Genomic DNA, 18,978 nt, shown 5'->3' with positions numbered 1-18,978 from the left:
GTCATGGCCTTGGCCTTTGCATTTTATGCACCATACTTCCTCGTGCGCCTCTAGCCACAGTGCCCTATCCTGCTTCAAACTTCGCATTTCCAAACACATATTTTGTAGTTACGCGTGGATTTGTTGAACTCCCAACCCAGGGTCTTGTATCGGGGTCTCATGTAATCTCATTGCTATTTCCAATGCTTCGAACTGGGTGGAAAGTTTCTTTTGTGGTAGCACCATCCTCAAGTGTGGCGTTAGAGATGCTACAAACCGTGCACGATTATGTCCATCTGTCAACGTCATATTGGCTTCGCAGATTGTACTCTTCAGCTGTTGATCCAGATCCTAGGGAGTGTTGCCCGGGAGCATTGATATTTCTTTAAACCTGATGATTGATTGTGTTTCTGACTTTGGCCTGCTAAATTCCCTATTCAGTGCATTCTGGATCTCCGCTATCCCTATGTTTGGGTGGTCATTAGAGTGCTTGATATACCATGTTAATGCGCAATCCTGCAGCGCGCTCACCAATGTAGCCTTCTTAATATTGTCGTATGTGACACCTTGTGCATCCCATACTGCTCTTACCATGAACCAGAATTGGTCCAGATCTTCATTCCCTACTCCTCTGAATGCTGGTAGTTTGATCGCACTCGCCATACTGAACTGTGAAGGTGGTGGAGGTGGAGTGGGTGGAGATGGAGGTGAGGGAGGTGAAGCGGGTGGTGGTGTGGGTGAAGGTGGTAACCGCGAAATGTGCTGCCTTATCAAGCTGACCGCACTTCTCAGAGAGACTTTAGCAAACTCTTCCTCGCTCTCTCATGAAGGTGAAATTAAGGGACTGTTTTCTAATTCTTCGCTACTTTTGTAGATATTTCCGCTCCGCGTAGTCCCAAACATTAATGTATTCGCATGACCCTTTTTTCACACAATAGCATCTTAATCAAAGTATTCAAAGATTTAATATACTTACCTCGTGGTCCTTTGAGAAAGCATCGTTATGCCTCACATTAGCTCACGGTAGTGTCTACCGTAAACTTAGTGATAAATCCCCCTATTATCTGGTCAAGCCAATGGTCCATAGCTCGCGCCATATTATCTTCTGATGCTTCTAGTCTGTGCACTAATTCTGGAGTTCACACTATTGGTTTGTCGAGCCTACAACTTCCCTAGCTGTCGGCTAACTTCACAATCCACTCATATAGCACAGAAGGAAAGGATGCAAAGAAAATCTCATGGATTTCCGTATACACGTAGCGCTCAACCACTTTTCCTTAGATATTTGTGAAGTTCTGTTTTCCTGTGTCGTGAACTCGTGAATCTTCTTGTCCAACCACTCTTCAATTTCCTTCCTTGTTGGGTTCCAGTGGCACGTCATCAGACATCCCTTATGCAGATCCCCATCCCGGCAACGGAACCATTTGTTGGCTTAGTGGGGCCTGACCCAGGTTCAGAAGTGATTTAGCCAAGCAAATCCTTACACTATTGGCCCTTTCAGCAACAGTTTGTGGAGCGCGGACTGAGGTCTCACCCAAAGTAGTATGGGTGGGTGCTAGAACCAGGTTTCCGCACCCTGGGGATGTCTGATAGGAGGTTATTGGTACACTTTCCAACCTTCACACTTACTAAGCTACACAAATCAGCGGGCACCCCGTGCCCTGCGATATTGTCTTCGCGCAGTTCTAGCCACAGTGCGACCCATGTTATTTACCCAAGTCTTCCTTAATTAGGCTCTGTTAGCTTATTACTTAGATTATTTTCATATATAAGCATTCATACAAGTATTTATCAATTGCGCGTAGTAAGTAAACCGAGTAAAAGTAATGCATAACATCAAAATACGGATTCAAGAACAGATGCACAGAGTAAACTTCTCTTTATTAACTTTCAATCCCAAGTACAGACCTGACTCTACCCTGCACACTCAGCTGCAGGGGTTCACACACTCAGCTGCGGACTCTACTAGGCCTCTGTGCACTTAGCTGCAGAGCCTCTTCCTACTACTATGACCCAGTACACTTCAGATTCAACTCTAACCTTAAACCATGCATTCGCTATTCTATCTCTCCTTTCTTTTTTTTCTTTTCACTTAGAGCCTCACTCTATTTATACAATCCCATGGTCCGCGAACCATGGGTAATTCGACACATCTTTACATTAAATTACAATATTTTAGGATGGACAGCCCTGTGACTCATCCTAGACTTCACACTCTGCACCCGCAATTCGCAGAGTCTTACAATATAATTGACCTAAACTTGGGCTTTGAGCCCCAAAAACATGTTGTGGGGGATCCAATGCCCAACAGGACCTCAACTCCCTATCATCCACAAGCTAATGGGAAAGTGGAGGTGACCAATAAGGCACTGGAGAACATCTTAATCAAGGTAGTGAGCAGCAACAGGAAGGATTGAGTAGAGAGACTAGTTGAGGCCACCTGGGCCTATAATACAACATGGAAGACCACCATTGGATTTACACCCTATGAGCTGGTCTATGGGAAAAAGTCTTTGTTTTCCATTGAGTTTGAATATAACAAATTGAGGATGGCAGCCCAACTATATTTGGATCTCAGTCATGCACAGAAATAAAGGTTGTTACATTTAAATGGCTTGGATGAATTCAAAATGCAAGGCCTCCTACATACAGAGATAGTTCAGCTTCAGAGGAAGATCTTGCATGACAAACACATTAAGGAGAAGCAATTTTAAGAGGGAGATTGGGCATTGTTATATGATTCAAGGTATAAAGACTTCAAGGGCAAGCTAAGGACAAGATGGTTCGGACCTTATGTGGTGGAAAGATGCCATGACAATGGTTTAGTACAAATCAAAACTATTGATGAAGAATCTGTTCCATTGCTAGTTAATGGACACTGATTGAAAATGTACAAGAGGCCTTTATCAAAATAAGAGTTCATTGACAATATCAATAAGACAATGATGATGGTGGAGCAAGTTCCAACTCCTCCCTCATTAGGGCACTGGAAAAGAAAAAAGAATAAGGATTCGGGTGAAAACCTCCATGAGGCACTTGAGTCCCATCTTTAGGTTGAAAACCTCATGAGGCAACCCAAGGATGAGAAGAAATGAAAAAGAGTAAGAAGATCCCTGGGTGAAAACCTTCCTTGAGGTGCCCAGGGAAGATATCTAGGGTGAAAACCTCTCTAAGGCAGCCTAGGTGTTTTTCAAAAAAATATATAATAATAATAATAATAATAATTGTTATTTGCAAGTGGGTGAAAAAGAAAAGAAAGGAGCAAAGATAAGATCCAAACAGAACCCTACCTCACATATATTCACATATATTCATCTCCTTCACTCCTTACCATGCATCCCTCCATCAATTCCATTGTTTTTCACTTCATTGCTTTAATTCAAGTGAAGATTGTGTTTTCTACATAATCACCTCAACCATTACCATCATCCCTGCATCCACATACACTCCTACTCCCTCTGTCCATTCATTACAGCATCCTCACAGCACCAACCAGCAACATGATCAAGAAATTCTAAGGGAGACACCAAACATTGCCAAGTGGTAATCCAGGAGCTCCACAACAATAGAAGCATCAAATCTAGGAGCTCCACAACAATAGCATCATATCTCCATTCACAAACACCTCCAAAAGCCAAGAAACCATTAGCAGACAGCAGAGGAGGAAGAAGAATGACAATCAGTAGCACCTCTGATCTTTGACAACTGCAGCATGGCATCAAGACCACAATTAAGTATCCCACTCACTCACTAATATGCATCATTTGATCAAAAGTTGTAAAGGTTAAGAGGTAGTTGGTTTATAAGTGAAAAGGTGGCAAAAAGGAAATTATTTAATAAGTCAAAAGAGAATGCAAGAGTCCAAAGATACAGTGTTGTTATGGAAACCATTTGAGAATGTTTGAAGAATTAAGATTTGGGGTAGAAACACCAGTTCACCAAAGACTCGCCATACCCTATTTCTTGATGCAATTACTCATAGACTCCAGCAACAAAGTAAAGGAAGGAAATTCCCAGCAATTAGTTTACCATGGGTTGATCAGGATCCTCATTAAGGATGCCCTCCAAAGCCTCGTGATCCCCATAACATGGTCAGTCTTCAAAAACTTACCAATAGAGGATGAAATCAAAACCCTCATCTATGATGTTAGTCCTTCTGTCAGTGAGGAGGAGGCAAAACAAGAAGAAGATACAGAGATCGATGGGATGAGATGGATGAAGAAGAAACTAATACGGAGGGACATGATGAAACACAAGGAGGAGGATGTTGAAACAGAGGAAGAAACTGATGGAGATGAGATAGAACAACAAAAGCAAGAAGATAAGAAAAAAAAAGAGGAAATTTGTAGGAAAAGGAAAACCAGCTAGCATGTATGGCAAACCTCTCCTTGGAGGCCATCCAGTATAGGATGCTAGCTAAATCCTATACTCCTTACCTCAGAGAATAATAGCTGCAATTTTAGGTTAAAACACTTGCACAAAGTGGCACCATGCCATTTCAGGACTGCAAACAATTTACTGATCTTTGTGATCAAAGTGCACTAGAATATAGGGCCAAAATGGCTAAGTTTTACTTGCATAACATGGCCCTCACAGACATGAATATTTGGGATCCTAATGCAGAGGTATGAGATCTATAATTAATGGCTTTGGCATCATCAATGAACCATGAGAAGTCAAGGGCTGTAGAGATGAAAAGAATATTGGCCAGAGAGAAAAATGAACCTTTTTTTCATCAGAGCTGAACAATCAAATCCCAATGGCCCTAATCAGCACCCCTAATCTAATTGCAAATGATCCTCAGCTGGAACCTACCTATCTTGCTGCCCAAGAGCAAGCAATTTCACATTTTGAGGATATTTTTAGACTGCTAAGAGATGATAATATGCAGGCCTGCTAAAGGAGATGGAACACACTGCCACACAGCTTGAATATTAGAGAACATCACTCCCCTCAAAGGTTGAGAGAGGCACTCAACAAGACACATATTTATAAGAAATCAATACAAAGGTTGAAGGTCAATTGGATAGGCCTAAAACTTAGTCCACCACTACTCCTAGGGATGTTAGAAGGGATAAAAGAAGAAGAGGAAAAGAGGCAGTGGGAAGAAGTAGAAAGGAAAGCAGGCTTATATGAACAAGAATAAGAGACCACAACAGAAGCATGGGATGTTAGAGAGGCTACCAGAGCCATGAAGGACATGGACATTGATTAAGTTTCCCAGAGGATGAGCGACACTTTCAATAGCGGGGTGATGATGAGCCTCATCATTGGGTAATTATATGGGCTTTAATTGGCCTTAATTAACCTCCTAACTTAGTCAAACCAACTATTCTCACAACTTATTGCATACTTTTGATTATATTTTGTTTATGAGATGAGCTAGAGTTGGATATTTTGCTTTGTGGTCTAATCTGTATATAATGCAGGAATAAAGGATACAAGAAAGGAAAAATGCAGGCATAAAGGACAAAAGCAAGGAACTATGGCAAATACCTTGGTCAAAACTCGAATGGGACAAGGGAGAGTAATTATAGTAAGTAAATCCTCCTCATTTACTACCCCTCCATTTGAATATTCCTCCATCAGCTCAGAGTACAAACATCCATCACTTTGAGGACTAGAAGACAGCCGAGCAAGGAAAAGGACATAAACCAGTTTATCAGATGTATAAGTAGAGAGGCTTAGGACCTCATTAGGATTCAGAATTCAAGTGTAAAAACTCTTCTTTATTTTTGAGTTGCAAGACTTGTGATGGTTTGTTCTTTAATCCATGGTTTTTATAATGAGAATGAGTTATGTTTATGCCAGCTCTAAGTTAACTCTAAGGGCTGAAGCTCTTGCGTTAGGGCCCGACCTGAGCAGCCAAAACTCCTCTTCAATGTACATATATGTTAGCATAGATTTATGTTCATTTTCTTAAGTAGTTTCCTGGTTTTCTGTTTATTTTCTTAAGTAGTGCACTTTTGTTACAGCAATATAGCGTAGATTGTTCATGGTTTTTCTGTTTAGTTGCTTCAGTAGCTGCATTTGCTTCAGTTTACTTCCATTTGTGCCTTCTTTCATTTCATAGGTTAGTTAGAAGAAAAAGATCACTATTAGGCTATGCGCAGGTGTCTCGGCCTCATCTCCTCCCTCTGGCACCATGACTTGAGGAAGGGACCCTTCAAAAGCCCCAAAAACATAGGTTTTTGGTTCTCACATGAGCTAGGGAGTTCGCAGTTTGATGCAGTTATTTGTTCACCCGCACTGGTTTTCTCTGTCATTTTCATTTAAAACTGCCTTTAGCACGTTCCTCATGCATCACTTCCTCGCCATCTAATCACCAACAAACCTTCACAATCACCATCTGATTCATTATTTTCTCCAACTATTGCCTCGCGTGGAGTCCACCACTTGCTTTATGAGCTTTAATCTCCACCATCGATCTGTCTCTTGATCCGATGGCTATTGCATCACCCGATCACTTTATGCACTTTAAATCCCCACCATTGATATGCCTCGCCTGATCCGACGGTTATCGCTTCACTCGATCACCAACTAGCTTGGTCGATATCCACTGTTGATCAGCCCTACCTAATCCAATGGCTATCGCGCAATCTCATGTAGATTAATGCACGAACGTTATCCGCCCGAGAGCACACAAGAAAAGTGGTTTTCTTGTGCTACATGTCACGCAGTAAGGCTAATCGCATGAAATTTCACAATTCCACTTACTACCTTGAGAGCACGTGAGAAACTACTTACCACCCTAGAAACTTGCTCCATCATTTCCGCACGTTTCTTTTTCCCGTGATACAATCTCCATCGTCCATCTCTGGACTTCATCCATGCGATAAGAACTCAGCCGTTCATCACTCCTGTTATCCTCATCCATCCATCTCTTGACTTCATCTATGCAATAAGATCTCAACCATTTATTGCTCTTGTTAACCTTGTATGTCCATATCTTGACTTAATATTCGCGATTAGATCTCGGCCATTCATCTCTTATTGACTTCATTTGTCCATCCACTCACCTAATCCCTCATGATATGATCTTCATCGTTCATCTGCTTTGTTACCTTGTTCGTCCATCCATTCACTTAATTCCTCATGATACGATCTCCGTCGTTCATCCTGTTCATTAACCTCATTCATCCATTTATTCACTTAAGCCCCATGATAAGATCTCCATCGTCCATCTTCTATTCATTGATCAATCCAACGGTCCCTAAATGTTGCTGCATCCTTATGTCCTCCTTTCATTGATTTCGACCTCCGATCGCTCTTCCACTTGAAACCCAATTTAGTATAAGTTTATTTGCTTACACCTTAGTCTAGTTTAATGTTTTTTTACTTCTGCAACTTAGATAGCAACCTTAGGTTAGTGATTGTTTTAGCAATTCTGCTTAGCATAGTTGTTTAATTGGTTAGTTAAGTTATGGTGTGAGTTTATCATTACATGATTTTTTTTTTCAATACTGCAGTAGAAGTAGCTCTCCCTTAGGATATATTTTCTCTTCTTCCATCAAAGAGTTAAGCTTCTTCTGACCCTATAGAAGTCTGGCTTGGAACCCTTGGGGTCTCCTTCCAGATGAGCAGTGACAACAAGCAGTACCTTCACTTTTACTTGTGCATATAGCACTGTCACCTCCAAGTTTGTACGAACCGTGGGTTGATAAGTAAAGCTGGTAGCCCTGGGAGTTGCAGCATTCTTGTTGCAATACCTAGGTTCATCAATGTCATGTACCATTCAGCATGTACTTCACTGCTCAGTTTTATTTCTAGGCGGGCCATTATTTTTGTACTAAGTTATCTCGGTGGGTATGTGTTGGGCGCGGGATCCCCCAAGGGCAGTTTTGGGGTTTAAAGCCCATATTTTGGTCAAATTTTGTAATCCAAGAGTAAAGACTCTGCATTTTGTGGTCGCGAAGCGCGTAGATGTTAAAAGAGTCATAGGGTTGTCTGCCCTTATTTTGGAAATGTAATGTCGGTTGTAGAAGATCTACCCATGGTCCACAGACCATGGGATTGTATAAATAGAGCTAAGTTCTAAGTAGTTAGAAGAACCAATCAATGAAGCAATGAAGATATGATGTATGACAGATAGCTCTGAAGTAGAATTCTAAGTCTTGGGTCGTAGCATAGGTAGAGGCTCTGCAACTGAGTGCACAGAGGCCTAGAAGTCCGCAACTGAGTGCACAAACCTCTACAGCTGAGTGCGCAGGATGGGTCGAGTCTGTAATTGTTCGGAATTATCAATAAAGAGAAGTATTATACAATTTCTACATCTTTATTTCCTATTTATGCATCTTGTTATATTGGGTATGAATTTCACTTATAATGCTTATATGATGCACGAATATATGTAATTGTGTTGGATAAGTGAACGCAAGTAAGAACATCCATTTACACGAAGCTAACTAAGATCTGTTAATAAGATAAGTAAGACACTTAGCCTGGTTTGGAAAATACCATAGTTCGCTGCCCTAGCAGCGCAAAAGTATCAACCCCTGGTTAGGGTTGCGTGAAAACTGATTGTACCCTTTCGCAAAGGTACTGAAGGGTGGAACAGAGGGCTAAGAAACCTATGCAGAGGCAGGTATATCTGGAATAAACCGACATCACATCCATCTCAAGGGTGTGGAAACTTGGTTCCATCATCTCCCCATACTGCTTTGGGTGAGACTTTAGTTCGCGCTCCGCGAGCTTATGCTCAAAGGGCCAGTAGTGTAGGGATTTGTTTGGCTAACAAACGCTAAACCTGGGTCAGGTCCCCTCAAGCCAAAAAATGGTTCTGTTGCCGAGACCAGAATCTACATAAGAGATGTGTGATGCCATATCACTGGAATCCAACTAAGAAATAAATTGAAGGCTGGTTGGACAGAAGGATTCACGAGTTCACAACACAAGAAAACAAAAACCCGCGACTGTCAAAAGAATAGTGGTTGGACCAATACATGTATACGAAGATCCACGAAATATTTTTCGCCTCCTTTCCTACTAAGCTATATGAGTGGATCGCAAAGCTAGCAGATAGCCAAGGAAGGTGGAAACTTGACGGACCTATTGTGTGGACCCCAGAGCTAGGGTGAAGGTTGGAAGCATCAGAGGATAAGATCGCCTGTGTTGTTGATCATTGGCTCGATCGTGTCATAGGAGGATTTGTTACTTAGTTCGCGTTCAACACCTCAGTCAACTATAGCGAGGCGGAGTGACGCTTTTACAAAGGACCACGAGGTAAGTACATAAAATCCCTGAATACTTGGATTAAAATGTTGTTGTGCGAAAAGCGGGTTATGTAGCTACCTTGTTCTTTGGGACTACGTGAAGCAAAGGAAATAAGGGTCCAGAGTATAGCCCCTTGATTTCACCTCCACGAGGGGATGAAGAAGGGATAGCAAAGGTCTCACCGCGAAGCGCTATTCAGTTGATAAGACAAGGATTCCCGCGAATACCACCTCCACCCACACCACCTCCTTCTTCAACACCATCACCTCCAACTTCACCCATACCACCTCTACCACCACTGCAATTCAGTATGGCAAACACAGTGAAGTTTCCTTTATTCAAAGGTTTGGGAAATGAGGATTCGTACCAATTCTAGTTCGTTGTAAAGGCTATATGGGAGGCTCAAGGTGTTACATATGACCATATAAAGAAAGCGACACTGGTTAGCGCTCTGCAAGATCACGCGCTAACCTAGTATATTAAGTACTCCAACTATAACCCAAATTCCAGAGTAGCAGATATCCAAGCAACACTAAATAGGGAATTTAGTAGGCCTAAGTCCAAGTCGCAGTCGATTGTGGGATTCAAAGAGATTGTGATGCGGCCAAGTGAGACACCTTGGGAATTGGATTAAATATTTAAGTGTCAAACCTGCAAAGCCAATATGAATTTGACAGATGGACAACATCGCGAGTGGTTTGTGGCTTTGCTACTACCCCACTTAAGGAGCGCGTTGTTGCAGTAAAATATAACAACTCAGGCAGAGGCCTTGGAGATTGCCATGAGACTACATGAGACTCCGATGCAAGATCCTAATCTAGGAGTTCAGAAAATTCATGCACAACTGCAGAATATGTGCCTTGAGATGCAAAGCTTGAAGCAAGATAGGATGGTTCGACCAGAGGTACACGAGGAGGTATGGTGCTTGAAATGCAAGAGTCAGGGTCATTAAAAATGCCACTGCCTGATCTTTACAAATTACCTTGCAAGAGGAAGACTGATGCCTTTAAGGCCAGAAGCTCAAGCAGGACCCAGTGTGGCACTTGCTTTATGGTGCGCTATCTGTCAGGTAGCCGGAAAGCATGTTATGGATAACTGTCACTTACTACAGAAGTATGTGAAAACGCCGCAACAGTTGTTCTACAACATTTGTAGGTCGGTAGGACATGATGAGCATACTTGCAGGAGATATGAAATGATGATGGATAGAACTCTTGCCTACAAGGTTCAGGCCGAAACGCAGCCCCTTGACCAGAATGCATGGATGACGCAAATAGGATTTCAGGGTCGCGGACGAGGCTGAGGTAGAGGAGGACCTGGTAGGGGTCGAGGATAGTTGATTTGCTACAATAGCGAAGGGCCAGGACACTATGCCTGCGATTGCACTAATCCAATGTGCCTGTCATGCAAGTATTGCATGTTGTTTGATCATGAAACAAAAGATTTTCCTACGCTGATAGTTAGGATATGTGACAAAGGGGTGCTATCACCTCCCTCAACTTAGAATCTACAAATGATGAGGCCTGAGCTGCATGAGGAAGATTCGAACGTAAATATAGTGCTTCGGAGTGGAGTCGTGATGGGAGATGACAAGACAGTACATGGGTTCACAAAACCCCGACAAAAGAAGCTGAGTTCAATTTGGAACGCGCTCATGAAGCATTCATGGAAGCTAAGAAGAGCTTCGTTGAGGCCTCCACTTTAGAAAGAAAGGATAAATCGGAGTCGGAGATGGACCCCTCTATGCTCACAACTTTCCTGGAAACCTGTATGAAGTTACTGCACAATAGTAAGGCTGTGACAGGGTTACAAGAACTCATCAATAGATGTGTTGGGACCGCATCAGGTGAACCGACCGTACTCTGAAAGATCGGTAAGCATAAGACAACGACGGGGCGTGAAATGAGACTCACTGCATAGATCGAAGAATACGAAATGGATCAAGTCATTCTGGATTTGGGATCAGATGCGAATTTTCCGAAACAGACATGGGAGCGAATGGGGAGACCTGCACTGCAATGTTCCCCTATTTAGCTAAGGATGGCGAATCAGTAGAAAATCATACCCATGGGCCAGCTGCAAGGAGTGACCATGGATATTGAGGGAGTGAAAGTGCTGGCAGATTTTGAAGTAATCGAGATTGTGAATTACAGCAATCCCTACCCTGCACTCTTGGTAATTGACTGGGCTACTGATATGAACAGGGTAATCAATCTGAAGAAGCGAAAGATGATATTTGAGAAGAAATCACTGCGCGTAATAATACCCCTGGATCCTGCTGAAGGATTGCGCTATATGGAACCAGTCCACGATTATGATAGTGATGATGATCTAGACTGCATCTATAAGATAACAGCACGAGACCAAGACTGGGTGAACCCCACCGCGGATGGACAGATTACATGGGATCACGAGAGTTCCTGCACTTCAAACTCTGATGAAGAAATAGAATGCTGGAAAATCGGTTACACGAAGTAACTACGCTGAATTGCAACATGATGACCTGGTCGCTATGTTCTGTGTCGTCAGAGATAAGAAATCTACCTATTTATGATGGTCTAAATGAGGTACATACCTTCTTGGATGCATTTGAAAGGGAGGTGCCAAAAAAGCAACGCTTCCAGGCCTTGGACTGGGCATTGCGCGCTACGCTTGCAAGATGGTGGGGTACGCACAAGGGAAGTTTTGATGATTGACGTGAATGTAGGAGGATGATGACAACACGATTTGGGAAGCCTAAGATGTGACTGATAGACAAGTACGATGGGCAGAATGATCCACATGCACATCTGGCCAAATGAACGCAGGCCTATGTTGAAAATCCACAACCTGAGTGGGTTCACCTATTCTGTCATACCCTAGATTTTATCCCAATGAATTGGTATATAGAAATAGAGCTCCACCATGGGATAGGTGAATGGGATATCCTGCGTGAAGGACTCATTATGACATTTAGTTTTTAGGACGGGTTTGACGGTATTGATGAAGCACTACAAGAGGTGAAAGCAACCATCTTTAGGATACTGCAGGATCCTTTAGGCCTGACGCTGCGTGAATGGGCTACTCAGCTGAGTCGCGCACTGGAATGTTATAATGTAACTGCTGAAGAGGAGGGTGAGGATCTGCGGAAGATTAATATTATGGAAATAGAGGGCCACCGCGAGGTCCAAGGACTGCAGATTGAGAACCCTGATATAACCAGGTGAGAACTAAATAGGTGAACATTTGTACGGAGGTAGAACCCAAATTCGCAAAGATTGGAGACTACTGGGATGATGCAATGGTGGATAAGGTCGCTGAATTACTCCGCGAATATCAGGACTTATTCCCTACCAAGTTTATAGATTTGAAAGGAATAATCAGAGATCTAGGAGCGATGAAGATCACTTTAAAAACCGACGTGAAGCCAGTTAAGCAGAGGATTTATCACCTGAATCCCAAATACAAAGAAAAGGTTTTCTTAGAGCTAGACAAAATGTTACCAGCAAGCATCATTGAGCCTATGGAGGAATCTAATTGGGTTAGCCCAATGGTGGTGCAAGAGAAGAAGAAGAAGGATGAGATAAGGATATGTGTGGATCTCAGAAAACTGAACGACGCTTGTGTGCATGATCCTTTCTCAACTCTGTTCATGGATGAAGTGTTAGACAATGTGGGTGGCCAAGAAGCATACTCCTTCACTCATGGGTTCTCTGGGTACCACCAAATCAAAATCGCGCCGGAGGATAGGAGCAAAACAACCTTCACTACTGAGTGGGATTTTTTTCAATACATTGTAATTTCATTTGGGTTGAAGAATTCGCCTGCTATCTTTTCACGCATGGTCATCGTGGAATTCAAGGAATTCATTCATAAGTTCCTCGAGGTATATTTTGATGACTGGATTGTATTTGGGTTGGTTAAGCATCACGTAGTGAGCTTGCGCTTGATGTTGGATACTTGTCGAAGATCCTAGATCACGCTCAACCTCAAGAAGTGTTTTTTTTACGTTCCTTTTGGGAACCTATTGGGGCATGTGGTTTGTAGACAAGGGCTGATGGTAGACCCCGCAAAGATCACGGTGATTCTAAACTTGGAAGCACCGAGGAGTGTCAAACAAGTGTGTGCTACTCTGGGACATACGGGATATTACGGGAAGTTTATCAAAGGATATGCCTAGATCACCGCATCGATGGAAAAATTGTTGAAGGATGTCCCGTTCTGCTGGAACGATGACTGTAAGAAAATATTGGATATATTGAAAGAAAAGATGGTTACTGCACAGATTCTAGTCTTTTTGAACTGGAAGAAAGAGTTTCATGTACATGTTGACGTGTCATGTATAGCGCTGGGGGCAGTACTAACATAGGATGGCGGAGAAGGATTGGACCACCCTATCGTGTTCGCAAGCCATAGATTATCCAAAGCAAAGAAGAACTATTCCACCACTGAGTGCGAGGGGCTAGCTATGGTGTATGTGCTCCAGAAGTATCGACACTACTTGCTAGGAGGTCACTTTAAGATGTATACGGATCACTCCATGCTAAAGTACTTAGTCAATAAGCCTGTGTTGGGGGGGCGAATTTGTAGGTGGCTCTTATTGTTCCAAGAATACAGTTTTGAAGTTGTGTGAAGCCTAGACGATTGAATGCAGGACCAGATCACCTGTCGTGCATCAGGACAGGGGAGGAACCCACTAATTTGGAGGAAGGACTACCTGATGAGCAGATATTTTTTGTGTGCATCACGGATGGAAATTTTGACAATATAATACACTTCCTAACAATAGGAACTGCGTAGGAAGGATACTTTGTCCAGTAAAAGAAGGAATTAGTGGTGCGCACAGTAGATTTCTCTGTCATTATTGGGCATCTATACAATATGGGGGCTGATGAGATATTGCGAAGGTATGTACTTGAGTTTGAATGAAGCAACATCCTTGCAGATGCTCATGGGGTCATTGTGGGAGGACATTATGCAGGGAAAGAAACCACATAGAAGATTCTACGCGCAGTGTTGTGGTGGCCAACCCTTCATTAAGATTCAAAAGCATATTGCAAGGCATGTGATGTATGTCAGTGAATAGGTAGGCCATCACGAAGGCATGAAATGCCTTTGAATCCACAAATAACGTTACAACCCTTCAAAAAGTGGGCAATAGATTTTGTAGGACCTATTCAGCCCCAAGGGAAGACAGGCACGAGGTAAATTATCACTGCGACAAAGTACTTGACTCGTTGGGCAGAAGCTCAGCCGGCGAAGGATTGCACAGGCGTGACTGTTGTGAAGTTTCTATTTGAGCATGTACGGACGCGATTTGGATTTCCAAAGATTTTGATGAGTGATCGGGGTACATTCTTTCTGAACGAAATGATTAGTGCGTTGACGGAATAATTTCAGGTGTATCACCAAAAGAGCACACCTCATCACCCACAGGCTAACTGGACAGTGGAGGAAATCAATAAAGTGCTTGAAACCATGCTGACAAAGGTTTGCAATGCTCAATGAAGTGATTGGGACTTATGCATACCTGCAATATTATGGGCTTATCGGATGACGTGCAAGAAGTTAACAGGATAGTCACCCTTTAGGCTGGTATACAGGGTTGAAGTGGTAATGCCTATGGAATGCATCGTGCCTAGTCTGCGCATAGCAATTCTCACAGGTATGACGGATCACAGAGCCCTGGAAGAGATCCTTGAGTAGTTGGATGAGCTGGAAGAAGAGATATTTTTGGCTGGATTTCACCAGCAAGTCCAAAAGCAGCGCGAAAAAGCGTGGCATGACCAACATATTAAGCTACGCACCTTTAAGGTGAATGACTTGGTGCTGTTGTATGACATTAAGTTTGATAAATTTCCCTAGAATGCATTGGTTGGGGCCCTATGTTATTAAGGAGATTACTGACGGTGGCACGGTCCAGCTGGTTAAGTTGAATTGTGATCCCTTCCTAGGAAAGGTGAATGGTAGTCGATTCAAGCCATACACAAGTGGCCCGACCATCTAACTAGGTGATAGAAGCATAGTCTTAGCGCTCCAGGTAGCTGAAAGGAGGCACGGGACTATAAACTACACTACCCAAATTGGGGAGCTGCGAGATTTCAGGACTGCGTGAAGTAGCGAAGTGTCACAGGGTCCGCGATGGCGCGAAGACAGCTGCGCTAGCACGCAGGTCCACTGTAAAGTGACCATTAAAGTCAATATTCACGATTTGATGATCATTTTGTGGCCAAATGGAGTGGGCAATAGGCATTTAAGGCAAACTTTATGGCTTAGATTCTTGAAAATCTGCCGCCAATCTAGCATTAATGGGCCGAATGTGGGGGGAACAGTCGAATTTGAATTCAAAAGGCCCTATAAATTACAAGTGGTTGTCTAGCAAAAAACACTTGTCATTTTGAAAATTCAGTTGTTGCACTATCAAGTGTGTATGGACCTTACGAATTTTGAGGCTTTGAGAGCAAGTTCATTGTTTGCGACATTGCCGAAGGAGACGCAGGACCTCCTGACAAGAATGATGTCGACACCTGAGGAAGCTGCACAAGGAATTGTGGTAGTAGAAGCCCCAGAGAGCGCCAAAGAAATAGTTGAGGTCCCTAATCACCCAGAACACCGAGACCTAAGAAGGATAAGCAGGCTATGATCCTGATGCGCGTCTCACCACAAAACCCATAGAGGACCAAGATCACCTTGCAAGAAAAGTGGAAGGCCATTAATTTGGAGGCCAACGAGGAGGAATCTGAAGAAATCGTTGCGGATGAGGAGGATGTGGAAATGGAAGTTGAAACCTAGGGTGCAGACCCTATTACCCGGTTACCCGAATATGTTCCTCCGTGCAAGGGCAAAGCCAAGGTGCTGAAGGACATAGACGAGAGCAAGAGCTCCCTGCAAACTCCGTTGCTCCCAGATGATATTGTTTTTGAGGGGCGCACTTAGGGCAAGTTCCTGTACTGAAGTTTGAAGATTGGGACCTCACGGATCATGAGAAATTCCCACATTTAGCGACTGAGCATCTAATGCGCTGACAGATTAACATGATGGCTGGAAAAATTGAATTGGAGCCGCACACATGGCTCAAGGGTGTAGCAAAAGCCGAGTTGCTAAACCTGCTCTGGGTGTCGCATTACCATCGTGCCCAAATGACCGTCTTTTTCATTAGGAAGCTTGGTGCATGGTGGATGTTTGTGGCTAGATGACCCCATTCCCATCATAGATCACTTGATTCATCAAATCACATGGCTGCCTTACTTAGGGGAGGATCCAACCAATATATCAGAAGGAAAATATGGCGAGTTGGTCCTCACAGAAGTGATGAAGAAGGAATTCAAGTTGAAGAAGAAGAAATGAGGATATGCCATCTCGAGCATTAAAAACCATACATTCAAAGTTGCAACACAAATTTTAGCAGGGAAAGTGATGCAGAAGTGTCATGCAGATGAGGTGCCTGCACCTGTGATTGCACCAGGGCCAATGCACTGAATGAGTCCAGTTCAACTAGGAAAATTATCTATGCGGCAAGTTCCTTACGAACTGTCGCGAGGCACAGGAGCATGGCAAGACGTTCCACTACGCGTGGCTCTTTCTCTCAATCGTACTGGTGACATGGGTGCTACCTCAAGACAGCCAATTCCCTTTGGTCATGCTAGAACTTCTAGAGGCAGCGAAGTATGCTTCGATGTGGTAGACCAAGGATGTGCAGCGTATAAAAGAAAGCAATATATTTTGGATTTTGATGGAGATGAGTATCCAGATGGGGATCAATCGCAAGTTGCGGTTGTCACCCACAGTATATGCCAGTTTGCAAAAGAGTTCAAAGTGGATTTTCACCATGTCTTTATCAGGGCGTGGAAGGACACTATGAAGACATGGCATAAGTTACCATATCTGGCGACTGATGATGTTATTTTTGCAATCCTCGAGTCTTGGCCACCGGAGTAGCGTGCTCTAGCAGGCTCTGCAGTAGAAACGGACAAGTCTGCCATGCAGCATAAGAAGGAAGAAACAAATCTTCGAATGCTGCAGGTTGCTGAGAAGCGCAGAGAGCAGGAAGCAAAGGCTAAGGCCCAGGTAACGCACGACTTTGTGAAATTGGCGGAACAACAGAAAATAGGAGTAGAAGAGTGCAAAGGATAGAAGTCACCTTCGCCCAGGATTGAGGCCGAAATAGAGATAGAACAAGGTGGCACAAACCAATAGACGACATCCACCCAACTCAAGCATCTGCGACCATGAGAGCAAGCAGTGCCACAAAAGAAAACCAAGGCATCAAAGACATCCTTCAACCCAATCACCCTCACTGAGGGGGATTTGCATGATATTGGAGAAACGGTGAGGGATGTCACCATGGAGGCCCTCCAACAGTTCGAAGAGCAGTAGCAGTTGGTATTGGGGGCTCTCTGGACAAAGCTGCAGGAGTTGCAGGTTCGCACTCCATAGGCTGGCACAGTGTCCACCAGCCTCGCGATCGGCACTTCAGCTACTGAGGAGATGTTGTGCACAAGGGTGACCAACATGATAGTGCTACCAGATGGGGCACTCACTACATAGAATGAGGCAGACAAACCCACGGTCAGTAGTTTGAGAGGGGTAGGATTGAATATGGTTGCGCTCCCTCAAGAAATGCTCTAACTCTTGCAAGATGGAGTCACTGCAGAACTTCGAGCCCGGGAGAGTCGTGCTTTACAAGTAATGAGCGAGCAATGCATCAACATCGAGCAATTGGGTCTGCAATGCAATGATTCAGTAGAGAAGAATAAGCAAATAATGTAGGTAGTGGAGGAAGCCTATCAAATGGTTCCAGAGTTGGACATTCAGGCAGAAGAACCGGTAGAGGCGCGCATCTGCAAGTTGGCCACAGGGGTGCGTGACACTCGAGTAGAGATGGCCTGGGTTCAGTTGGAGCTAAACCTATAGATCACAGAATTTTAGTTACGGGCTCAGCCTTCAACTCCACCAAAAGTCAGGGAATAGTGTACCACTGTCGTTACAACAGCAATAGCGGCAGTCGACAGTGTAATAGCAAACTGCATGCAGCTTTTTGAATAGTCATTCGAGGTCCTAACCACCTTGCAAAAGGACCCGAATGTAGAGCGCTTGGAGACAGAGGCGTGCAAGCTACAACAAAAATATGATGAGGTCAAAGGGACCGTGCAGATGGTTTCCCTTACAAAAAAACTCTCACGGATGCAGGAAGCAAAAGCGCTCAAGGAATAGGTGAATGTCGCTCGGCATAAAGAAGTGGTCTTAAAAGCGTTCCTATAGCCATGGATAGACGAGGCTTATGTGATCATAGCCTCCATTGAAGGAAAGCTCACGCAACTGCAGGCAGCTCAGTAGAAGATTTAGGGCAGCAGTTCAACTGCAGTCACCGAGCAGTGAGTGGAAGAAGTCCAGCAGGCGGCCGCTCAGTGCGCCGTCGAGGTTCTGATTATCCAAACATAGTTGGGAGGTCTTCGTGCTAAGATCTCCGCACCTGCAGAGTGACTTGAGGGAGAGTCACAATGTTTTTGTTGGGGGCCTGTTGGGCACGGGATCCCCCGAGGGTAGTTTTGGGGTTTAAAGCCCATATTTTGGTCAAATTTTGTAATCCAAGAGTATATAATCCACATTTTGTGGTCGTAGAGCGCGTAGATGCTAAAAGAGTCATAGGGTTGTCCGCCCTTATTTTGGAAATGTAATGTCGGCTATAGAAGATCTACCCATGGTTCGTGAACCATGGGATTTTATAAATAGAGCTAATCTCTAAGTAGTTAGAAGAAACAATCAATGAAGCAATGAATATATGATGTATGAGAGATAGCTCTGAAG

This window comes from Pinus tabuliformis, chromosome 5_1 (assembly GCF_031772625.1).
Source record: "Pinus tabuliformis cultivar Carrire ecotype Pingquan chromosome 5_1, CPIR1, whole genome shotgun sequence".
Classification (NCBI taxonomy): Eukaryota; Viridiplantae; Streptophyta; class Pinopsida; order Pinales; family Pinaceae; genus Pinus; species Pinus tabuliformis.
This window is presented reverse-complemented; position numbering follows the sequence as displayed.